The sequence below is a fragment of the Nerophis lumbriciformis genome, linkage group LG23 (genome assembly GCF_033978685.3).
Source record: "Nerophis lumbriciformis linkage group LG23, RoL_Nlum_v2.1, whole genome shotgun sequence".
Classification (NCBI taxonomy): domain Eukaryota; kingdom Metazoa; phylum Chordata; class Actinopteri; order Syngnathiformes; family Syngnathidae; genus Nerophis; species Nerophis lumbriciformis.
Window position 1 is genome coordinate 15,531,879 of NC_084570.2, and position 26,424 is coordinate 15,558,302.

Consider the following 26,424-nt stretch of genomic DNA (forward strand, 5'->3'; position numbering starts at 1 on the left):
TGATGTAAACTTTATGGCACGACATTAATACATGCGCACGGCAACACAACACTCCCTGCAAATACCCTGCAGGTGCATAAAGACACTGCACTTTGCTTTATGGCGCTTTCTCAGAGTTTTAGTGAGTGCAGGCTTGCAGTGTCGTACAGAGGTGGGTAGACTAGAGTAGCCAGGAATTGGACTTAATAAGCAAGACTGCTGCCACTGTCGAGTATCATGACTCAAAGACCAGTAAAAAAGATGTTTTGTTAAAATAAGGCTAACAATGCAATTTTTTGTGGTCACCTTTATCTAGCAAAGTACCGAAAAGTAGAGATGTCGAAAATATCGGGCTACCGATATTATCGGCCGATAAATGCTTTAAAATGTAATATCGGAAATGATCGGTATCGGTTTCAAAAAGTAAAATGTATGACTTTTTAAAACGCCGCTGTGTACACGGACGTAGGGAGACCTTAAAGGCACTGCCTTTGCGTGCCGGTCCAATCACATAATATCTACGGCTTTTCACACACACAAGTGAATGCAAGACATTCTTTATCAACAGCCATACAGGTCACAATGAGGGTGGCCGTACAAACAACTTTAACACTGTTACAAATATGTGCCACACTGTGAAGCCACACCAAACAAGAATGACAAACACATTTCGGGAGAACATCCGCACCGTAACACAACATGAACACAACAGAACAAATACCCAGAACCCCTTGCAGCACTCACTCTTCTGGGACGCTACAATATAAACCCTTCGCCCCCCCCCCCCCCCCCCCCCCACACACACCTCAACCCCGCACAGCATGTCCCAAATTCCAAGCTGCTGTTTTGAGGCATGTTAAAAAAAAAATAATGCACTTTGTGACTTCAATAATAAATATGGCAGTGCCATGTTGGCATTTTTTTCCATAACTTGAGTTGATTTATTTTGAACCACTCAGTGGCCTAGTGGTTAGAGTGTCCGCCCTGAGATCGGTAGGTTGTGAGTAAGGCTGAAACGACGCGTCGACGTAGTCGACGTCATCGGTTACGTAAATACGTCGACGCCGTTTTTGTGCGTCGATGCGTCGCATATTTACGTCACACTACCGTCATGGCGGAGCGCAAAGCAGACGATGCGAGCGGTGCGAGCGAGGGGAAAAAAGCACGCCAAAAGTCGTCAAAAGTGTGGGAGTATTTCAATAAACGGCCTAATAATGTTGTAGCGGCGAACAGCTGTCTCGTCAGCTGACGCGCGAGCTCGCAACCGTGGCTGCTGAGCAACCAGCCAAACCCCACTTAATAAAATTATATTTTATCTTAGAGCACATCCGCATCCCTATTCACCTAGGCAACCCCAGGAAATGTATATAATTCGGCATTATTTCGGCCAGTCGGCTTATATGATCAGAACCGATCAGTTTACGTTCACGCGCAGGTATAACGCGGCGCGCTCCCGTCTCATCTGTTGGTGCGCGAGCCCGGTAATTAGACCGCTGTGTCAAATCAAGGAGTACAAAAGACGCCAGCGCAGAGTGGAAAAAGGTTTAGTTCATTACAGATAACCCAGAGTTGTGCCAAAAGTGTACCAAAACCAATAGCTGAACGGACAGCCGGTAAGATTGCACTTTAGTTCTCTTTGTGGGTGTGGCGCACCTGTTGCGCTTAGCGTGCTTAGTCTGGAGGCTAAATACACACGGTGTTTTGTGTAACTGTTGTTTAGTAAGGAAGTGTTGATATTCTTTGCTTAGTTTGATAAATGTTGGAGCAGTTTGCTTCATCAGGAGGGTGAAGTCGCTCAACTTAAAGTGTTGGATTTAACTGTGTTGGATCATTGGCTGCTGGTGAGGGCATAGAAAAAAGGGCATTTTTCTACCAGTAGACGGCGTTTAAGATTGAGTGTTTCACTGCTAATTTAATAATATATTTATATTGAATATGGATTTTAAATATGTATCTAAATAGGTGGTTAATTGGTTAGGTATTTATGTATTTGCATATTGGGTTTTCTGCTGCATTTATCTATTGTGTTTCTGGGTTTAAATGTATTTTATATGTATCTTGGTGCATTTATGTTGAGACAATGTATTTAAAATCTGATTTAACTTAAAGGGAAAAGATGTGTCCATTTTCTTGCACTTGTTTAATGGTTAAGAGTTTGATTGCCTAATTAATAATTGTAAATTATGGGATTGATAATTGATTGATTTTTTACAGCATGTTAATCTTGTGGTGTTTTGTCCTTAAAGGTTTTTCACATACTAAAGAAGCTAAAGGCTACTAAAGAAGCTAAAGGCTACTAAAGGCTACTAAAGACAGCTAATGACAGCTAAAGAAACTAAAGTCTACTAAAGTCTACTAACACTGCTAAAGACTGCTAAAAAGACTAAAGAAGAAAAAAGAAGCTGTTTCTTCGTTGGAAAAACTGTTGCAAACTAAAGGAAAATAAAAGGAAAAAGTAACTACAGTCTGGTCTTTTGAGTGAAATCCAGAAGCCACATTTAGCATTGGTACATCCCTTCAAGTGTGGGATAAGCACAGCGAAAAAAGCAAAACACTTGACAGTTGTTGTATGCACACTGTGTCGAGCGTAAATGGCCTATCATAGCAGCACAACGGCTATGAACGAACATTTGAAAAGAAAACACCCGACAGCGTTCTTGCCATCACCATCAACTAGTCAATCGTCCGCGTGAGTATACGTTGTCATCATTACACAAAAACATGAATGTGTCATTTGTATCCGCGTTGTAAATTCATAAACTAAAACACCGTTTCGCTCTGAGAGGCGCGTTTGGCGTGCCTGTTCAGTGTTTACAAAGACGTTAACGTTAATTAGTTGTGCAAATACCTTTTAAAACATTAACAGTTACATATACTATGTACAAACGAACAATTGACTTTCACTTTAATCATACTATCATTGTTGTGTTATTAAGCAAAATAAGCAATAATTTTACTTTTGTTGAAATGTTTACACTGTTACAGAATATTTCGTTTTGCACTTTTTTGTATTGGATGTTTATCTTTATTTTTGTACATTTTAAAGCAAAATAAGCAATACTTTTACTTTTGAAATGCTTATACTATTGCAGAATATTAAGATTTGCACTGGATGTTTACTTTTATATTTCCACATTAAAAAGCAAATAAGCTACTTTTAATTTTGTTAAATGTAAAAAGTTTTAAATGTTTACATTGTTACAGAATATTTTGTCATGTTGTTGTCAATGTTGACTGAGTGGCCATACTTTTTTTTTTGTAAATAAGTCATGCCTTCTGAAAAAACTGGCCTAAATTTATTTTTTCATCTTCATTTTAAATAAAAAAAATAATCGGTAAAAGGAAAAATAATCTATAGATTAATCGAAAAAAATAATCTATAGATTAACCGATTAATCGAAAAAATAATCTATGGATTAATCGATAGAAAAATAATCGTTAGCTGCAGCCTTAGTTGTGAGTTCGAGTTCGAGTTCCGGCCAAGTCATACCAAAGACTATAAAAATGGTACCCATTACCTCCCTGTTTGGCACTCAGCATCAAGGGTTGGAATTGAGGGTTAAATCACCAAAAATTATTCCCGGGCGCGGCACCATTGCTGCCCACTGCTCCCCTCCCCTTTTCCTTGAGTCCCCCAGTGATAATGTTACATGGAAGAAACGTACGTCATTTGCGGCTCCGCGCCGTAGATAAACCACCGGCTCTCAAATTGTTGTGTTCTGGCAAAACGGCGCACCCACCCGGAAAGAATGCGACTCCCGCATTTTTGTAACGTGGAAATATGGAAACGTGATCGCCTCTTTATGATGGTGCATCCCTTTTTGAAGGAATCTTTCACGCGAGTACAACCTTTACACAGCTGCGGTAAAGAGATCGGCTGAGCCACCCACCTCCCGTGTATTAGTTCAAGTTAAAGTCAAAGTGCCAATGATAGTCACACACACACACTAGGTGTGGTGAAATTTGTCCTCTGGATTTGACTCATCCCCTTGTTCACCCCCTGGGAGGTGAGGGGAGCAGTGAGCAGCAGCGGTGGCCGCGCTCAGGAATAATTTTGGTGATTTAAACCCCCAATTCATTGGCAACACAAAATTGGCCCTAGAGTGTGAATGTGAGTGTGAATGTTGTCTGTCTATCCCCTGTGATGGGGTGGCGACTTGTCCAGGGTGTACCCCGCCTTCCGCCCGAATGCAGCTGAGATAGGCTCCAGCACCCCCCAATACCCCAAAAGGGACAAGCGGTAGAAAATGGATGGGATGGATGGAACCCCAAATTGCAACCCTTGATGCTGAGTGCCAAGCAGGGTCCCATTTTTATAGTCTTTGGTATGACTCGGCGGGGGTTTGAACTCACGACCTACCGATCTCAGGTCGGACACTCTAACCACAAGGCCACTGAGTCGATGTTCATATCTTCCCCTTTAGCTGAAGAATAAATCATGATAGGTTAACAAAGAAAAGTTGTAACAGGTATTAACCAATATATAGTCCCATAGACCTGCACTGAGCATCAAGGGTTGGAATCGGGGGTTAAATCGCCAAAATGATTCCCGAGCGTGGCCACCGCTGCCACTCATTGCTCCCCTCACCTCCCAGTGGGTGGAACAAGGGGATGGGTCAAATGCAGAGGGCAATTTCACCACACATAGTGTGTGTGTGACTATCAGTGGTACTTTAACTTTTAAAAAAAAATGCAATGTTTTATTGTGCTCCTGGTGGAATTAATGACTTGTTCTATTTAAATAAACAAACCTCAGCGTGTGTTTGTTTTCCCAGAAGCCGCAGCCCGCCAGCTTAAATCCGACGCTATTGGATCGTCAACTGTTGGCAGTGGACTCTCCATTTCTGAAGTTGGTACAATTTGGGACGGACTCACCAGCGTGTCTTCGCCTTGCCAATTTCATCAGGCGCGGATGTGCACTCACCGTGCCCGCTCCCTCCGCTCATTTTTTATTTACCGCTCCACAACGCCACGCCGCCGCCGCCGTCCCACTTATTTGGCCTCGCCGCTGGAACCGGACAGACGCCCCCAGGGAGACAGAGCTCTCATTGTGAAAGGCTCGGGGAAGATGACGCCCGCCTTTTTTTTAATGCACACTTTGATGCGCGCGCACAGCGGGGCGGACGGAGGGCATGGCGTCGGGCCTGGGCTTCATCCACAAGCTCATGGTGAGACTGCGCTGCCAATAAGAAGGCTCAAATAATTGGTCTGAGGGGAGGCCTGTTTGTTTGCATCAGTAAAAACAGCTCAGTGATAACAGATGCACGAATCAAAACAACACAGAGGGCATCGTAGCGAGCTGAACTTTGAAAATGAAAGAACAACTTGATGGTTTCTCTTTAAGGACGGCACAACTAAAAAGATGCAAGGGAATGAATAAAGCAAAAGCGGTTTTGGAGCAGCCCACCTCTCCTCTGGCTTTTATGTCGGTAAAAAAAAGCTCACATTTGATTTTTTTTTTTTTTCACTGTCCAACTGCCTTTCTGTTGGAGGTCTTTGAAGATGGCACATATCTTTGAAGCATGTCAATTAGCCAGAGAACGAATCACTCGTCTCCTCATCTGCCAGCCTCCATTCATTCATTGTGAAGGTGCGATAAGTCACTCAGTATTGTGGACCGCGAGTCACTTTAAGTGGCTTTTCTGGACCGTCGCACTCCGAAAAGACCATGTGACATTATCGCTCAGGCCGAGTTTGTAAGCTCAGGCCGACAAAAACGTATTTCGACCAGGGCTACTTGGATCGTTATAGCTCCAAAAAGCGAGAACAAAACCGTTCGCCTCGACTCCCAGAGGTAACGTTTTTAAGGAAGAGCTCTCCAGTCTGATGAAAGCATCACAGCCGCCTTCCAGTTTTTCTGCACTGGCAAGCAACTTTGCATTTGGATCAAGTGACGTGGAAAAGGCAGATTTGTGCATCATCATGCAGACTCAAAGTGTCTGAGAAGAAGAGGATGGTGGTGAAAATGTCGAAACGGGAAAAGTACCAGTAAAGTGAAAAAACAAGTTGTCTCTATTGGGGTTGTACGGTATACCGGTATTAGTATAGTACCGCGATACTAATTAAAGGGAAACATTATCATCATTTCAGAAGGGTTAAAACCATTAAAAATCAGTTCCCAGTGGCTTATTTTATTTTTCGAAGTTTTTTTCAAAATTTTACCCATCACGGAATATCTTTGAAAAAAGCTTCATAGTGCCTGATTTTAACCATCGTTATATACACCCCTCCATTTTCCTGTGACGTCACATAGTGATGCCAACACAAAAAAACATGGCGCATAGAACAGCAAGCTATAGCGACATTAGCTCGGATTCAGACTCGGATTTCAGCAGCTTAAGCAATTCAAAAGATTACGCATGTATTGAAACGGATGGTTGTAGTGTGGAGGCAGGTAGCGAAAATGAAATTAAAGAAGAAACTGAAGCTATTGAGCCATATCGGTTTGAACCGTATGCAAGTGAAACCGACAAAAACGACACGACAGCCAGCGACACGGGAGAAAGCGAGGACGAATTCGGCGATTAAAGGAAACTAACAACTATGAACTAGGTTTACAGCATATGAAATACATTTGGCAACAACATGCACTTTGAGAGTGCAGACAGCCCAATTTTCATCAATTAATATATTCTGTAGACGTACCCTCATCCGCTCTCTTTTCCTGAAAGCTGATCCATCCAGTTTTGGAGTTGATGTCAGCAGGCCAGGGAAGCTAGGGTCGATATTCTTCTCTTGATCATCTTCGGTGGCATAAGGGACGGTGTGAGCCAAGACATCTAGGGGGTTTAGCTCGCTCGTCTGCGGGAACAAACTGCCGCCATTGCTTGCCGTGCTACCGAGGGCCTTTGTCCCTGAATTGCTCACACACTCCGGCAGATTTAATGGGGGTCTGGCGGCAGATTTCTTTGACTTTATCGTTGGAAATGCATCTGCTTTGAGTGTCGCAGGATATCCACACATTCTTGAACAAACGTCCAATTTCTTGCCATTTCGCATCTTTGGGCCACTGGTGCAACTTGAATCCGTCCCTGTTCGTGTTGTTACACCCTCCGACAACACACCGACGAGGCATGATGTCTCCAAGGTACGGAAAACAGTCGAAAAAACGGAAAATAACAGAGCTGATTTGACTCGGTGTTTGAGAAAATGGCGGATTGCTTCCCGATGTGACGTCACGTTGTGACGTCATCGCTCCGAGAGCGAATAATAGAAAGGTGTTTAATTCGCCAAAATTCACCCATTTAGAGTTCGGAAATCGGTTAAAAAAATATATGGTCTTTTTTCTGCAACATCAAGGTATATATTGACGCTTCCATAGGTCTGGTGATAATGTTCCCCTTTAATCATATTCAGTACGATACCATCTCTGAAACGTACCGGTCCCGCACCGCCTCCGCGTCCGCGCCAAAGTCACGTCATGACATTGCTGGTTTACGAGCAGAGGAGCATGTTCGGCACCGCACAATCACAGAGTACTTACAAGCAGACACAGTGTATAGACAGAAAAGGGAGAACGGACGCATTTTGGCTTAAAAACTAAAGATAAAGGTGAAGTTATAACACTGAAACGCCCTCAGGAAGATGTGCTTTAAGACATGGCTAGCTAGCTAGCGGCTATTGTCCATCTGCCGTCGGCAGTGTTTTAGCTACTTCTAAATCACTAATCCTCGCCTCCATGGCGACAAATAAAGTAAGTTTCTTACAAGTATCATCCCTGCAGGACGAGGAATAGCTAAACATGCTTCACTACACACCGTAGCTCACCGGCATCAAAATGTAAACAAACGCCATTGGTGGATCTACACCTGACATCCACTGTAATGATATCAAGTACAGGCACGTATCCAGTCGATACTACTATGGTTACGTCAATATTTTTTGGCATCACAACATCTTCTTTCGTTTTTTTAAAATGTACATTATGTTCATAAACTCAGGAAATATGTCTCTGGACACATGAGGACTTTGAATATGACCAATGTATTATCCTGTAACTAACTGATTATTACATTTTAACAGAAGTGTTGATAGAACATGTTAAAAGAGAAAATAACCTGATATTAACAGTAAATTAACAAGTAGATTAATAATTAATTTTCTACCGCTTGTCCTTAATACTGTTGACAAAATAATAGAATGGAAAATGACACAATATGTTAATGCATATGTCAGCAGACTAAATAGGAGCCTTTGTTTGTTTACTTACTAATAAAAGACAAGTTGTCTTGTATGTTCACTATCTTATTTAAAGACTTAACTGCAATAGGAAACATATGTTTAATGTACCCTAAGATTTTTTGTTAAAATAAAGCTGTAGAAGTCGCTGTCTTGCGGTTCCACAGATGCACGTCAAAGTAGCCAAGCGCATATAGTTTACAACAGGTTTAATGTTTTTCAACACCACCATCAATGAATATGCTTTTCTTTTTGGACTTTCCAGTCTCTCTCCAACTTCCTCCTCCTCTTGCACTCCACCGCTCACTGTTAAAGACAACAGATGATTAGTTTAACACGTACCACCTGTGCAATCTAATCATCTGCCAGCTGTGTCTCATCGTCAGCACATGCCACGCCCCCGTCTGATGGCGCTCTGTTTTCAGCACCATGGACAGAGGCGTTGACCTTTACTCCTGCAGCGCGCTGATCACGATCCCTTTCCACAAAAGCCAATTATGCAATTTTTTTGTGGTCCCCTTTAATTAGAAAAGTACCAAAAAGTATCTAAGTAATTTTAGTACCGGTACCAAAATATTGGTATCGTTACAACACTAGTCTCTATATTGAAGTTACTTCCAAAGTTTTGCGAATAAATACAGTACAGGCCAAAATATTGGACACACTTTCTCCTCATTCAATGTGTTTTCTTTATTTTCATGACTATTTGCATTGTAGATTGTCACTGAAGGCATCATAACTATGAATGAACACATGTGGAGTTATGTACTTAACAAAAAAGGTGAAATAACTGAAAACATGTTTTATATTCTGGTTTCTTCAAAATAGCCACCCTTTGCTCTGATTACCGCTTTGCACACTCTTATGAGCTTCAAGAGGTAGTCACCTGAAATGGTTTTCACTTCACTGGTGTCATAGTTTTGATGCCTTCAGTGACAATCTACAAGGTAAATAGTCTTATAAAGCCCCAAAGATCAACTAGCCGATCGCCACGGACGGGTTGGCGACCCCTGGCTTAGAACATTTCATTATTGCCGCTTAGAAAGCCACTTTTGGCATTCTCTCGATGAGCTTCAAGCACACCTGTGAAGTGAAAACCATTTCAGGTGACGACCTCTTGAAGCTCATCGAGAGATAATCAGAGCAAAGGGTGGCTTTTTTGAAGAAACTCGAATATAAAACATGCTTTCAGCTATTTCAATTTTTTTTATTAAGTACATAACTCCAAATGTGTTCATTCATAGTTTTGATGCCTTCAGTGACAATCTACAATGTAATAGTCATGAACATAAAGAAAACACATTGAATGAGAAGGTGTGTCCAAACTTTTGGCCTGTACTTTAGATATGATCAAAATAGTATCAATCTCACGGAGGCATTATGAGAGTTGATGAGAAAGCCAGTCCTAGACTTAGCGTTAGAAACCATAGATCCCTTCCCCATTAACAACAATGCTAATCAAGCAGACTTCGTGAGAGCCAACAATGATTACTGTGGGAACATTATGATCCAGACCTTTACATTTTTGAGCCCGAACACAAGGAGGATGAGTAACAAGTTTTAGAAGCCGAGTGCTAAACGGATGCAGCTTTATTGAAACACTCTAGCACTAACAGCATTGCCAGGTGCAATAACATACAAACTAACTGTTATGCCCCACAATGTTATTTTTCTAAGACAACGAGCGGTGGAAATTTGTTTTTGCAGTTTGTGTTCTATTTTGACCCTCCTGTCTTGCCGTAGCCAGTTAAAGGACAACTGAAATGCAATTTTCTTATTTAAACGGGGATAGCAGGTCCATTCTATGTGTCATACTTGATAATTTTGCGATACTGCCATATTTTTGCTGAAAGGATTTAGTAGAGAACATCGACGATAAAGTTCGCAACTTTTGGTCGCTGATAAAAAAGCCTTGCCTGTACCGTAAGTAGCAGACAAGTAGTGTGACGTCACAGGTTGTGGAGCTCCTCACATCTACATATTGTTTACAATCATGGCCACCAGCAGCAAGAGCGATTCGGACCGAAAAAGCGACGATTTTCCCATTAATTTGAGCGAGGATGAAAGATTTGTGGATGAGGAAAGTGAGAGCGAAGGACTAGAGGGCATTGGGAGCGATTCAGCTGGGAATGACTAAAACAGTAAATAAACACAAGACATATATATACTCTATTAGCCACAACACAACCAGGCTTATATTTAGTATGCCACAAATTAATCCCGCATAACAAACACCTCCCCCCTCCCGTCCATATATCCCGCCAATACAACTCAAACACCTGCACAACACACTCAATCCCACAGCCCAAAGTACCGTTCACCTCCCCAAAGTTCATACAGCACATATATTTAATAATAATAATACCTGGGATTTATATAGCGCTTTTCTAAATACCCAAAGTCGCTTTACATGTGTGTGTGTGTGTGTGTGTGTGTGTGGGAAAAAAAAAAAAAAAAAAAAAAAAAAAAAAAGGTAGGGAGGGAGGGGGCATCTCTGATGTGCCTGGGGAGAGCGTTCCAGAGAGACGGGGCAGCCACGGAGAAGGCCCTGCCGCCCCAGGTTTGGCGCCTGGTCTTGGGGATCTCCAGGAGGCCGGCATCACTAGACCTGAGGGAACGGGACGGGACGTGTGGCTGGAGGAGGTCAGACAGGTAGGGTGGAGCCAGGTTATGGAGTGCCTTGTAGGTGGTGAGGAGTATTTTAAAGGTGATTCTGTATTTGACAGGCAGCCAGTGGAGGTCATGAAGGACAGGTGTGATGTGCTCTCTGGAGCGGGTTCCGGTGAGCAGGCGGGCAGCAGAGTTCTGGACATATTGCAGTTTGTTGAGGGTTTTGGAGGTGATGCCGTAGAGGATGCTGTTGCAGTAGTCTAGCCGGGATGAGATGAAGTTTCCCCAAAGTCCCCAAAGTTACGTACGTGACATGCACATAGCGGCACGCACGTACGGGCAAGCGATCAAATGTTTGGAAGCCACAGCTGCATGCGTACTCACGGTACCGTGTCTGCGCATCCAACTCAAAGTCCTCCTGGTAAGAGTCTCTGTTGTCCCAGTTCTCCACAGGCCAATGGTAAAGCTTGACTGTCATCTTCCGGGAATGTAAACAATGAAACACCGGCTGTGTTTGTGTTGCTGCAGTCGGCCGCAATACACCGCTTCCCACCTACAGCTTTCTTCTTTGCTGTCTCCATTGTTCATTGAACAAATTGCAAAAGATTCACCAACACAGATGTCCAGAATACTGTGGAATTTTGCGATGAAAACAGACGACTTAATAGCTGGCCACCATGCTGTCCCAAAATGTCCTCCACAATCTGTGACGTCACGCGCTGACGTCATCATACCGAGACGTTTTCAGCAGGATATTTTGCGCAAAATTTAAAATTGCACTTTAGTAAGCTAACCCGGCCGTATTGGCATGTGTTGCAATGTTAAGATTTCATCATTGATATATAAACTATCAGACTGCGTGGTCGGTAGTAGTGGGTTTCAGTAGGCCTTTAAGTGTGTGTAGAATCAGTATGAGAGCAGATGTCAAACAAACAGCACTCACTGCAGACTTCAAAGCTTACTTTTCAACTAAATTGTCTCGAGTGTGTGAATGTGAGTGTGAATGTTGTCTGTCTATCTGTGTTGGCCCTGCGATGAGGTGGCGACTTGTCCAGGGTGTACGCCGCCTTCCGCCCGATTGCAGCTGTGGTTGGCTCCGGCACCCCCCGCGGTAGAAAATGGATGGATGGAACATGCATATATATATATTGTGACACATTATTTGTGCATTTTCAGTTTAAGACGGCTTTCGTAAGATATGTGTGCCTATTGTTGAAAGCTAATTACTGGCAGCATTTTGTTGGTTTTGGATGCTAAATAGGGCACATATCAGACATCTATATTGCTATTTACAAATGTATGTTGTATGTAGATATATGCTGAATGTAAAATGTTTGTTTATGTGTTTTTGTTCACAGTTTTACAAAATACAATTGATCCTTCACTAAAAAGGCCTAAACTACACTCCAGACGCTTGGGTCTCTTTTTTCCAATCAAGGATTATATTATGTTAGCTATATGCTAAGCTAACCAGCAAAACGCAAGAGCAGAATACCAACCAGAATAAAACAAACGCTTACCGTACAATTTTCACTCTTGGGATGCCGACAGACGGATGCTCACATAGGGTTAAGAAAAAGTTGCCACAACTATCTTAGGGGATGTCAAAGTCGACCAAGTCTCTCGGTCCATGGCCACATTTGATTTATTCCATTCTGGAATAAGGCTGTAACATAAAAAAAAAAGAAAAAAAGTGAAGCACTGTGAATACTTTCCGAATGCACTATATTGTGCATTCGTCAATGTATTTTTATTTATTTTATTTTTGTTTAAAAAAACACGTGTGCAGCATTTGATACCACAAGCCCAATACATCATGCAATTTAAAACAAAACTATCAAATTCTAAACCTAACAAGATAATGCTGGAATGCGTTCTCTCGAGCGTGACATGGAGGTCGGACTCGAGAAGAACAACAACATCCATTGCAATTCAAACAGAACCACGGACACACTCACATAATACGTTTTCAATGGGCGGATCAAAACATGCGAGTCAGACGAGCTTGAGAGCAGGAAACAATGCGAGCTCACTCGCGGGCCTAAAGGTCGACCGTAAACAAAGTGCAGAAGAATGGCTTCTCTCGTTATTATCATCACCCACGCACGTCCAGGGGAAGTTTTTTCGAGTGAGCTGCACGATTCGGTCCTTCAGTGTACATTCAGCATATGCTTGCAAACGAAGCACTCGTGTGCACTTTTGCACACTACTTTTCAGGGTTGCTTAGCAATGTAAGGCAAAGGGAATATTACAACCATCACATACTCATTCATTTCCATCTCTTTTTGCCGGGCACTTTTCGTCTTCTTCACTTTTTATAACGTTTGCCCTGCGTGACTTTTGACTGTGGGAGAAAATGCTCATTAGTAACTCCTTGTCTGAAGTGCAAGCAATGTTCCCTCTAAATTTTCATGTGTGTGAGCAAACGCAAAAACTCCCTGAGCATTCAGTGGAGCCCATGTGAGCAACATCAGACGTGCACACTGTGGCTACACCAGCAGCACACCTGTCCCAAACCTGACTAAATAACAAGTTCAATCTCCATCCATCCATCCATTTTCTACCGCTTGTCCCTTTCGGGGTCGCGGGGGGTGCTGGAGCCTATCTCAGCTGCATTCGGGCGGAAGGCGGGGTACACCCTGGACAAGTCCCCACCTCATCGCAGGGCCAACACAGATAGACAGACAACATTCTCTTATTATTATAATCAAATGACAGCAGTCATTTCCATGAGGTTATTTTCTAATATAAGTGTTTAGGCCCACTTACAATGACAATAACAAAAAATATTGTTTTTCATGAACTGTGTCCTGCTTTGGGAATAATTTGTACCCCTTTCAGACATTGCATTTAGTTCCCGTTAAAACATTCACATGTTGCACAATGAGATGTAAGCAGGGGATCATGTGTACATTCCTGCAACTTCCTCTTTGTAAAAAAATATATTTTTATTAGTATTTATTAAATATACTGACAGCATTTCATGATTAATATTTATAAATTAAGATTCCTAATAAATGACAGTAAAATAAGCACACATTTGATTGGTAAATCATAGTGTAACGACCTGGAATTACACTTTATGTGTGGTGTTGGAGTTGTCCGACTTTTTGTGTGACTGTAAACGCATCACTGGCTAAGTGCCATATGTGCATGTGTTGGCGCAAGTGAGAAAGAGCGAGCGGCTGCTGTTGATATAACAAAGTTGCTTTTGGTCTGGTTTGTACTGCAGAAAATGACCAGTTTGGCTAGATATATTTTTTTTTACTAATGTTTTGGTGATGTGTTTATGGCCGACAATAAAGAGTTTTTCTCAGAAAGTGATCGATGGAATTCATGTCTTTAAAGCGTCTCGACAGACGTTACAATATTTGAACAATGATGAGGAAAACTGTTTTCTCTGTCGTGTCCGTGTCGTGTCGAAAATTGTTATGCGCTTATTTTTTTATTTGATTTTGTGCGTGGCATAGATTTGCCGTGCGCAGAGGACGCTTGAGCAGTGCGCAATTGCACAGGCTCGCACCTTAGAGGGAACGTTGAGTGCAAGCATGCTCACTAAACAACGTGATTTTATGCAAGGAGAAAAAAAACATCTGTAGACCTTTTGACAGGCGTGAAGCTTCGGACGCAAGAAAGAGGACATGGACAAGTCAAGCCAATTATTGACCACCTAAAACAGCATGGATTGCAGTGGCGGGCCATGCGTTTCCCACCTAGGCCTTCAGCGATGTCCGACTTCAATGATTACCTCTCAAAATACCATCATTGATGTCCCCACATGACCATTGCTGGATAAATACGATACAGAAACGAATTGACGCACTACTGGGCATTGTGCAAAATGGGTTATTTTCTGGCGCATTTAAAAATCAATAAACCCGCATCAGCAATTAAAATATATCTTATGAGGTACTGTCAAAATGGAAATTGTTAAAAAACATTTTAAAGGTGAAACAATAAAGAAATAAAATATCTGAACTTACATTTCATCGTTCATCTTTGGAGATACTAAAGAACATATATTTTCCAATCTACAAAAAAACAATCTCCCAAAATGCAGCAGGAACTCCGGAGGCAAGGTGCAAGTAAGAATATGATTTATTGTCCATAAATCACGAAAAATACAAAAATACAAGATTTTAACAAAAGAGACGAATGCCGATCACACGGGGAACAAAGGAACTAGCTCGCGCGAAAGCTTAGCATATAAACAGGAATCCAGAATCAGAGAAGCAGGGAATCATCAAACGTAATGTGTGTTTGAAGCAAATGAGAAAGCCAGATTGAGTGTGGCAAAAAGCAAGGAATAAGTAGCTCTCTGATTGGTGCCCAGGAGCAGGTGAGGGTCCCGAACACTAATCAGAGACAGGTGAAAACTATCTGCAGTCAACTAAAACACAAACCCAGGGGTGCTCAAAACAGGAACCGAGGGAGTCAAAAACTAAACAAACATGATGCTCTCAAATATTGTTCACAAATCTGTCTAAATCTGTGTTAGTGAGCATTTCTTCTTTGCCAAGATAATTCATCCCACCTCACAGGTGTGGCATGTCATCATGCTGATTAAACAGCATGATTATTGCACAGGTGTTCATAGTTAGAACAAAAATAGTCTGTTTACAACCTTCTAGAAATGTTTTTTTTTTAACTTCATGAGAGCACTCTAGAAAGGAAACAAGACCCACATAGTCAACTTTACACTTGTTTGATTCAATATAGTAGAAGGGGGCTGCTCGATCCGATATTGTTTCAGATATCGGTGTGATATCAGCAAAAAACAAGTATCGGATGATGTCGGCTTGCATCTAAAAACAAGCGCTCCAGCAGCGTGTTTATTTGTGCAAAACTCAACCAGTTAACATTTGAACATCCTCCAAAAAGCAAACAAGAGCGGTCTTTTCTTGTATTACAGTGGAGTTCGGATGGAAACCTTCAAATTAACACATTTCTTTTTCACTCGCCACTGTAGCCGGTCACTCTCAAAACTAAGGGTGTCCCATTACAATACTGATATCGGAAATTGGTCTGATAACAGAAAAAATAACAAGCATTGGACGACATCGGCTAACATAAAAAAATTCCGATGAAAGCGCCGGTACAAGCACTACCTAGTGGTTAGAGTGTCCGCCCTGAGATCGGTAGGTTGTGAGTTTAAACCCTGGCCGAGTCATACCAAAGACTATAAAAAAGGGACCCATTACCTCCCTGCTTGGCACTCAGCATCAAGGGTTGGAATTGGGGGATAAATCACCAAAAATGATTCCCGGGCGCGGCACCGCTACAGCCCACTGCTCCCCTCACCTCCCAGGCGGTGAACAAGCAGATGGGTCAAATGCAGAGGTCAAATTTCACCACACCTAGTGTGTGTATGACAATCATTGGTACTTTAACTTTAACTTTTTAACCAACTATAATGAGGAGCCACGTTCATATGTTGTTAATATTCAGTGTTTTATTGTTCATAGTTAATATTGTAAATTGTAAATAATAAAAGTACCATATTTTTCGGACTATAAGTCGCAGTTTTTTTCATAGTTTGGTTTCTCCAGTGCGACTTATATATGTTTTTTTCCTTCTCTATTATGCATTTTCGGCAGGTGCGACTTATACTCCGGTGCGACTTATACTCCGAAAAATACGATATGTATCCCTTGTGCTGATATTGTATCGTATCTCCGAATTCGGAAGTGAAATAGTTGGATTTGGGTTCTCTACTGTTGGGTACAGATACCGATTCCCAGGTACAGGGAATCAGTTCAAATGTGAAAGGTGCCCATTCCTATCAGTTACACTAATTGCAATAATGGATCAGTCTTTAAACCAAAAAGTATTAATTACTTTATGACACCAATATATCCCCCATCCCATTTTTGTTTTCCGCTCTCACAGGCACTCATCCATCATTTTGGCTGTCAAGTTTCCGTCTCCTTCTTGGCACAGTCGACGCCGAGGCTGCAGGCTAACATGCCCAACCGGGTCTCGCTTCAAATCCGAGGGGATGTCCTCCCTGCTATTATTCCTGAAACAGGTGGTGCGCGGATCCCCCGGAGACCGGATGACAACCGGGAAAACAAATGTTGAGCCTTCTCGACTGGTGGCAAATAAATATGCTCTCGCTTCATTTACATGATCGATGATTCCTTGAGGGACGCAATGTGCATCTGAGCTCGGTGAACAACGCGACGTTTCCCCAACTTGACAGCGCAATGGTTGTTTTCCGCAAACTGTACGCTCCTACAGGCACACTTTCGCCTGTCGTAGATTTGCTGTACCCGGGTCCCTCGGGGAAGAGGTTGTGTTTGCACTTGGAAGAATGCTTCCAAAGTCTGTAAGTGCTCATTTGCAAAGCATATGAGACACGCAACCTGTTCATTTTCCTTTGGCAGTTTGTCCGCACGTTGTTAACACTGAGTAAAATATGCAGTGATTACACGAGCGACGTGTGAGGAGTTTATACAGCCTTTCGTCGCCATCGCCCGCATTCTGGGTATCCTTTACTCAGTGGTTTATTTCATCTTTCCATGCCGTGGTCTGATGAAATGAAATGCAAACGACTTGGATCGCTGTCGACTTTTAAAGACGAGGACTATCACGTTGACTGTGCCACTGATTGCGGTTTTCTATTTGGTTCAATTTGTTGACATCAAGACCCAATAAAGTCTATCATCAAATTAACTTAGACCAGGGGTCGGCAACCCAAAACGTTGAGAGAGCCATATTGCAGTGATTTTCAACCTTTTTTGAGCCAAGGCACATTTTTTGTGTTGACAAAATCCGGAGGCACACCACCAGCAGAAATCATTAAAAAACGAAACTCAGTTGACAGTAAAAATTTGTTGTCGCAATTGTTGGATATGACTTTAAACCATAACCAACCATGCATCAATATAGCTCTTGTCTCAAAGTAGGTGTACTTTCACCACCTGTCACATCACGCCGTGACTTATTTGGAGATTTTTGCTGTTTTCCTTTCCTTTTTCTCTTTTATTGGTATTTTCCTGGAGCAGTTTCAGGTCTTCCTTTGAGCGATATTTTGCGCATCTACTTTTACGTTTTTATACGTTTTTATCCTTCTTTGTGGGGACATTGTCGATTGTCATGTCATGTCCGGATGTTACATTATGGACGCCCTCTTTGCTCCACAGTAAGTCTTTGCTGTCATCCAGTATTCTGTGTTTGTTTACTTTGTAGCCAGTTCAGTTTTAGTTTTGTTCTGCATAGCCTTCCCTAAGCTTCAATGCCTTTTCTTAGGGGCACTCACCTTTTGTTTATTTTTGGTTTAAGCATTAGACACCCTTTTACCTCCACACTGCCTCCTGCTGTTTTGACTTCTACAAAGCAATTAGCTACCGGCTGCCACCTACTGATATGGAAGAGTATGACATGGTTATTCTGCCGAGCTCTAAACAGCGCCAACACTCAACAACAAAACATCATTTACAGACTATAATTACTGGTTTTATCCCAAATCGGTGAAATTAGATAATCTCCCACAGCACACCAGACTATATCTCACGGCACACTAGTGTGCCACGGCACAGTGGTTGAAAAATACTGCCATGTTGGGCCATAAAGTAGACCAACAAGTGTTATAATGAAGGCAACACATGATTTAAGTGTCTATATTAGCTATATTAGCCTACTATCAAAAGCTGATGCAAATGTTCGTTGACAGAAATGTTGTATTTTAATTTTTATTCCACACATTTTTGCAACATTGGAAATTATTAGTAAAATGGAGGCTTCTCACAGGATGAGATAACTTCTGGAAATTACTGGCTCAGAAAGGCCAAAGGTATAGATGTGCGTGTCCAAGTTTAAGGATTTAAGGATTCTAATGGATTTATTACAATCTTTGCAAGCTGGTTAACGTTTGCTGTGGTCTGGAACAACATGGCACACAAAGAACTATTAGAAATGCCGCCAATATTACATACAGATAATGTGTCATGAGACATGCAAATATAAATACACATAAGTACAATTAAATGAGCTCACATATACCTACGGGTTTCACTATGTAAAGCGCTTTGAGTCACTAGAGAAAAGCGCTATATAAATATAATTCACTTCACTTCACTTCACTACAAACAAGGCATAATGATGCAATATGTACATACAGCTAGCCTAAATAGCATGTTAGCATCGATTAGCTTGCAGTCATGGATTGACCAAATATGCCTGATAAGCACTCCAGCAAATCAATAAAATCAACAAAGCTCACCTTTTTCAAGATTCAAGATTCAAGATGATTAATGGTCAATTCTTAACACGCACAACGCACATAAGAACTGAAAAGTATATTTTCGGCACAGTCCCACTAAGAGCAGACATACGTTACAGGGAGACAAGACAAGACCGCCGACGACACAGCCATTTTTACGGCGCTCCATCGTTAAAGTGTCCTCGGGGGTGTTTTCCAGAGCAGCCTGTTCCTGATAACACAGCGTCAAGGCCATTCGAGAGAGTCAAATCGTAGATTAGGATGTTGTTTTTCTTCGAGCAGTCAGAAAACAATGACTTGCCTGCCCTATTGTCCATGCTGGTTTTCTCTCAAATTCAATTAAATTCTCCTCCTCAGCAAACTTCTTCAAGATGTGATCCATCTTGCGATTCAGATCAGAAATCGCCGCAGTCTGTGTTCCCACAGCCCTGCCCAATCCGTCCATTGCGACGAAAAACCTTTGGGCTCCTTGAGTGGCTGCCATCGTCTTCCGAATTTGACGATACACCAGAGCAATGCCCAGCCCAATCAGCAGGTGCCCCGCGATCATGGTTCCAAATAGGTAGATGTCTTCCACGTCCTCGATGGAAAGGACTGAGAGGCACATGATTCTCCATTTATCCCAGGAGTCTCTCACGTACCCCGCAGCAATGGTTCCATCAGGGCAGCCAGGCTCCCCCGAGCCTCTTTTCCTCGTCAAAAAGACTTTGTCAATTGCGTCGAGAGTCCAGCTGATCATATCCATGTTTGATGTTTAGATTTGAGGACAGCACAAAGAAAGAGGCTTCAAAAAAGTTCAGACAGACAAAACACAGAGAGCAAGCAGGGAAGGAGGGAGCGGAGAAAATTGTGACCGCCCTCACCAGAGGCAAGACAGAAAGGGCCCACCTTTGCGCATCTGTGCGTGAATGCACAAAGGTGCATTCATGGTTTCTCGTGTGGGCATGTTCTTGATCACACTGACATCCTCCATGCACTTCTGAATTTATGCGGACACAAACTATGCATACTCCTCCACACATGTGTGGTGATTTTCGGTGGCGGCTGCTTTGAACATGTACCAGTCTGTGGTTTCGAAGCAGTCTTATAATGCTGACATTGCTCCCTCTGGCCAGGTCCTCACCTGCTTCACTGTAGCTTGCTTCCTGATCAGCAGGGGCTTGTATGCAGGAATTAGCATCACAGATAGATGGTAGGTGTTTATTACCCTTTGCATTGATGTTACATTTTTGTTGTGTTTTCCTTGATTGTAAACGATACACAACTATCGAGGAGCTGATCTGAGAAGTAAAAGAGGAGCTTCAATCATATGTTGTTAATATTCAGTGTTTTATTGTTCATAGTCAAAAACCTCTTAAGGCCCAAGCTGTTTGTTTACATGCTTTTTTTATTTCTCTTTGCTATTTGGGCTTATTGGATCCTAATTAGAATTAAAAAAACTAAGAATCATCTTGTTATATGATGTACTTAGTCCATAAGTAACAAACGTGTACTTCATGTTTAGTGACATGCTAATTCTTATTTTTTCCCTTTTTTTTCCAAATTCCATTGTAAGTTATACTCTTCTGACACCACTAGATGGCAGTATAAGTGTCCACATAAGGGCCATAAGACCCCAATTCAGTAGTATACACAATTTTGAAAATAAGAGCTAAAAGGTGCTGTCCACGCATGTGGCCAACTAAGCCTTTAGAGGTTTTTAATATTGTAAATCCCACTTTCTTTCTTTCCATGTACATTCTGGGTGTCCCATACAGTAAAAAACTGTACAATTCCATTCCGAGGTGGTCTGTCATATCGTTTTTAGAACTCTATCGGACATTGTGACTTTTGTTGTTGGTGTTCCTGAAAAACAGGGCCCCGAACACACATACTGTACAGCAGATTTTTACAGCTAGTAGTGTATATATCTTTTATACACAGTGGCCTCGCCAGACACTTTTTTTCTCTCAATGTGGCCACTGAATTTAACTATTTTCCCAGCTCTGCCCGAATGGAAAGTTTACAATAAACACAACAAAAATACAATAACAGAGTAATACGGGTGTACATTTCAATTATTCTGATCCAGTGCCTGTTTCCTCAATTAAAATAAACAAACAACCAAAAGATACAGCAATTGTTTGGGTCAATGCAGAGTCATTTGCAATATCAAGATATGGTACCGTTTGATTTGACGTGAAGCGATATGCACCCCATTCGCAATCCTACAATAATACACAGTATTGCATCAATTGGACAACAGAGGACACACTATATATTTTAGCAATTGTTATTGCTTGTTGACATCCTCTGGTATGATCAGTGAAACAACTGTTTTATGTTTTATGTCCCAGCACTTTCCTGCCAAAGAAAATGATGTCTATTTGTGTCCTTGCACGGCAGAGCTCACCATGTTTTGTCATTAGGAGGCGCATTAAGGCTCCTTTTGGCGGTCTTGCCTCCGCTGTAACAGGCAGACGGATAGCAAGAACTGAGACATGACAAGGTCTTTGGAATCTGTGCGATGAGACAGCTCCCATCAGGAAGGTCGTGAAGAGCATTTAGAAAAGTACTTCCTTATAAACCTTGGATGCATATCGTTATCATTTATTATGTGGCTGTTATAAAGAAAAACTACCTTTTGTATAGGACGTATTATGTGAGAAGCAATACAATGCAATGTACTACAGACAACCGGAGTAGTTTTACAAAGTAATGTAATAATAATGTACATCATTTCTAGCTCATTCCAGCTGCCCCTCTGTCAAACACACCATCAGCAGCTTCTCCATATTTTCCAGGATACATATGTAGAGTTTAAATATCATTTTAAAGCTCTTGGATTGGGTTATCGACAGTGTTGGGACTAACGCGTTACAAAGTAACGCGTTACTGTAACGGCGTTAGTTTCGGCGGTAACTAGTAATCTAACGCGTTATTTTTTATATTCAGTATCTCAGTTACCGTTACTATATGATGCGTTACTGCGTTATTTTACGTAATTTTTTATGTAGTATCGGCTAGAAACTGAGGATCTGATCGTGTTTTATGGCAGCGAAGCAATGACATGCTTTTGATTCTTCCTCTGCGCTCTCTGTGTGTGTGTGTGGGTTTGGTGAGGGGAGGGGAGGGGAGGGGGGTGCGCAATACAACGTAAACCGTTGGCCAACAAAAAAGTAACCACAGAACACTATACGACTATTCGGTATAGTGTTCTGTGGTTACTTTTTGGTTGGCCAAGCGGACGTGACGACAGGCTGCCTCGCTCAGGTCCGCACGGACCTGGAGGGGGGGGGGGCTTTAGTCCGGCTGGAAATCGAGAGAAATTTGGAGAATTGTTGTCCCAGGGGAGAGGCACTGAAATTCGGGAGGGTTGGCAAGTATGAGATATTCTCACTTCTTTTCTTTTGTCGAGCACAAAGAAAACAACATTTTAGTTAAATGTATGTTAAATGTATGTTGTTGTATGTAGGGACGGTGTGGCGCAGCGGTAGAGTGGCCGTGCGCGACCCGAGGGTCCCTGGTTCAATCCCCACCTAGTACCAACCTCGTCATGTCCGTTGTGTCCTGAGCAAGACACTTCACCCTTGCTCCTGATGGGTGCTGGTTCTAGGATAAATAAATTATAACTAAATTGATAATGAATAATAATAATATGTATGTTTCTTAAATTAACTGTCAATAAAATGTAAGTGCAAATGAAACTACAGCGTCACCACTTTAGTCATAATTTTTGCGCTTGGGAAACTTCTCTATGACTTCTTCTGTTTGTTTGATATTGTCATTACTTGCCACATGTGGTGGAAAAGTGTATTACAACCGAGAACGGTTGAAAAACTAGTAATAACATATATATTAACCCCATGGTTAACAAAACACTGCTACCGTGCAGTATATGTTTTATTATCTGTTTTTACTCTAATGGCTAAAACGTGTACGTACATGTGTTTGTATTGGTGTTATTTCAAGTCTAGAGACTCTCAAAATGTTGTTTAAAAAAAAAAGACTTATTTAGAAGGTTGTAAACCTTTTTTTTATGCTACAAAAATAATTCGATCTATAAATTTGAATTCCTATTTTGCGGAAATGTATTCATTGCGGTCAGGTCTGAAAACAATTACCAGCTATAAACGTCGGATGACTATCTAAGGCAGATGTGTCAAACTCATTTTAGATGGGGGGCCACATGGAAAAAAATCTACTCCCAAGTGGGCCGGCTGGTAAAATCACGGCACGATAACTTAATAATAAAGACAATCTTTGTTTAAAAATAGAACAAGAACATTCTGAAATTGTACAAATGATACTGTTGTTGTTGTTTTTTTTTTTACAATTATCTGTTGCTGTTAATAGTATGTATACTTTGTCGTTATTTATATTTTCTGAATAAATTATGCGATGATGTTCATGAGTCAACTCATTGGTGTTCATTTTCAATCTATCAAGATAAAAAATATATTTAAAAAAAATCTAATTACAGAATGTTATTTATGTAGTTTGCTCATTTTCCTCGACTGACGTACTAACATCCTGTGGTTTATTTTGTACATATGTAGCATCATCTACAAAGATACAAACAATTGCGATTGCGACACCCAGTGGACACATTTAGAACAGCAGTTTCTTTCATTCAAAAATTTCAGGTTAATTTTTATACTTAGCAAACTCATCCCGAAGGCCGGATAAAACCTGTTCGCGGGCCGTACGTTTTGACACCCCTGATCTCAGGTGAGTGATTCAAAAAACTACATTTACAATAATTACTTGGATTATTTTGTTTTTTTGAAGCTGTGATACTCTGCAATATGCTGCATGTGCAGCAATTGTAACAAATGCATCCAATGATTCTGAATACATGTTGGGGCCATTGCATGGAAGTTGTTTAGCTGATAAATTATCATTCTTAGGAGTAAAGTCATCCCAATGTTGGATTTCTCGCTCGCTACCTAAGCCGACTGAATTCATGGTTCACCATTTCTCTTGAGTGCAGCCAACAACCTCTAAAATAATATACGGTAGAATAATATTTGATAATAACTGTCAAACTATACATTTTTACTCAGACCGCTCGTATCTCATTTTAGATTCCTCAACCTCGAAGGTTGTGGCTGTATTTTCTTCATGGAAACTGATGACACTGTATATCAGTCGAGGTGTGCAGAGAGTAACGTCGGATAAAAGAACGGATGAGGCAAGATTTGCATATATGCTTGAATAAGATTTATACATGCGTGATGAATATTATTGTACATAGTATACAACATGGCTGTTACTCAGAATGAACGATAGGGGGATAGGATAGGCCCTCAGGCTGTGTTTAGGAATGCATGCAAATATATTCCATCATGGACTTCATCAAATAATTAATTTTGAAGAGCATTTATCTGGCCGCATGTCTTTCTCTCTATTAAGTCTTCAGGATATCCCAGTTTAACGATGAAATAACTACAGAGCAGTAAGAAGAATGACAACATTTCTTGTGTATTTTTGCCAAGATTGTGAGCCGTCTTTACATCGGCAACTTCGTACCTCACATATTTTCTTCTGGATAATTTTGAATAAAAACCCATAACACAAACAGAGTATTAAGAAAATTAGTACAGTCCAATAAGTATTGTGATGAGGGATGAGTACTGAATTTGATACTTGTATAGGTACCAATTCTAGTAAAATCAAATTGTAAATTAAAGCTGCAAGCAGCGATGGACGGGACCGACTTTTGCTAGGGGTTGTCAATATATGAAATCTAGGTCTAAGTAAGACCTACATAGTGGTTTTTGGTTCATGTCTCTACGACATTCCTACTGGAAGTTACAGGCAGTTTTGTCTGTGTTTTCTTCCTAGGAGCAGTTTTGTCTGTGTTTTATTCCTAGGGGGCGCTAGAGCGCAATTTTGAGTTTTGGGGTTTGCTTTTTTTATTAGATCGCAATTTTCGCCAGTCCTGATGTGTGTGTCCAGTTTGGTGATTTTTGAAGCATGTTAAGGGGGTCAAATAACAGCTCAAAGAGGCAAAAGTGACTGTTTTTACAAAACATTTTTTTGAAGGGGAAATTTCCAACTTCCTGTTGATTTTAGCTGAAGGATGTCATCGTATGAAATCTAGGTCTTAGTCAGACCTACGTAGAGGTTTTTGTTTCATGTTGAGTTTTGGGGCTAGTTTTTTATTAGATCGCAATTTTTGCCAGTCCTGATGTGTGTGTCAAATATGGTGAGTTTTGAAACATGTTAAGGGGGTCAAATTACAGCTCAAAGAGGCAAAAGTGGCTGTTTTTACTAAAATTATGTTTTGAAGGGGACATTTCCAACTTCCTGTTAATTTTAGCTGAAGGATGTTATTGTATGAAATCTAGGTCTAAGTCAGACCTACATAGAGGTTTTTGTTTCATGTCGCTACGACATTCCTATTGGAAGTTACAGGCAGTTTTGTCTGTGTTTTCTTCCTAGGGGGCGCTAGAGTGCATTTTTGAGTTTTGGGGCTAGGTTTTTTTATTATATCGCAATTTTCGCCAGTCCTGATGTGTGTGTCAAAAAAAATCCCAACTTTTTGAAACTTGGAAAAAATCCAGACTTTTTGACAGGAAAATCCCCAACTTTATGACACAAAAAATCCCGTCTTTTTGACACTTAGAAAAAAAAATGACTTTTTGAAACTTGGAACAAAACCCGACTTTTTGACACTTACAAAAAAAACAGACTTTTTGACACTTAGAACAAAACCAGACTTTTTGACACTGGAAAAATCCCGACTTTTTGACACTTGGAAAAATCCCGACTTTTTGACAGGAAAAATCCCGACTTTTTGACACTTACAAAAAACCGCCTTTTTGAAAATTAGAAAAAATCCAGATTTTTTGACATTTGGAAAAAATCCAGACTTTTTGTCAGGAAAAATCCCCGACTTTTTGACACTTAAAAAAACCCGACTTTTTGACACTTACAAAAAATCCACTTTTTGACACTTGGTAAAAATCCCGACTTTTTGACAGAAAAACCCGACTTTTTGACACTTAGGAAAAAAAATGACTTTTTGACACTTAGAACAAAACCCGACTTTTTGACACTTACAAAAAATCCCGACTTTTTGACACTTACAAAAAATCCCGACTTTTTGACACTTGGAAAAAATCCCGACTTTTTGACACTTAGAAAAAAAACTGACTTTTTGACACTTATAACAAAACCCGACTTTTTGGCACTTAGAACAAAACCCGACTTTTTGACTCTTGGAAAAAATCCAGATTTTTTGACATTTACAAAAAAATCCCGACTTTTTGACACTTAGAAAAAATCCCAACTTTTTGACAGGAAAAATCCCCGACTTTTTGACAGTTAGAAAAAAAAACGACTTTTTGACACTTAGAACAAAACCCGACATTTTGACACTTACAAAAAATCCAGAGTTTTTGACACTTACAAAAAATACCAACTTTTTGAAATTTGGAAAAAATCCC

The 26,424-nt window shown here is 41.0% G+C and overlaps 1 long non-coding RNA gene across 3 annotated transcripts in view; it reads right to left on the reverse strand.

Moving 5' to 3' along the window:
• Positions 1–26,424, reverse strand: part of LOC133622365 (uncharacterized) — a 178,337-nt gene that overhangs the window by 93,226 nt on the left and 58,687 nt on the right. For 2 of the 3 annotated variants that reach the window (XR_009817767.1, XR_009817766.1), the window contains exon 3: positions 12,288–12,433. The exons of the other annotated variant lie outside the window; for it this stretch is intronic. This is a non-coding gene — a long non-coding RNA (uncharacterized lncRNA). The remainder of the gene's footprint in view (positions 1–12,287; positions 12,434–26,424) is intronic. 3 annotated transcript variants of the gene reach the window in all.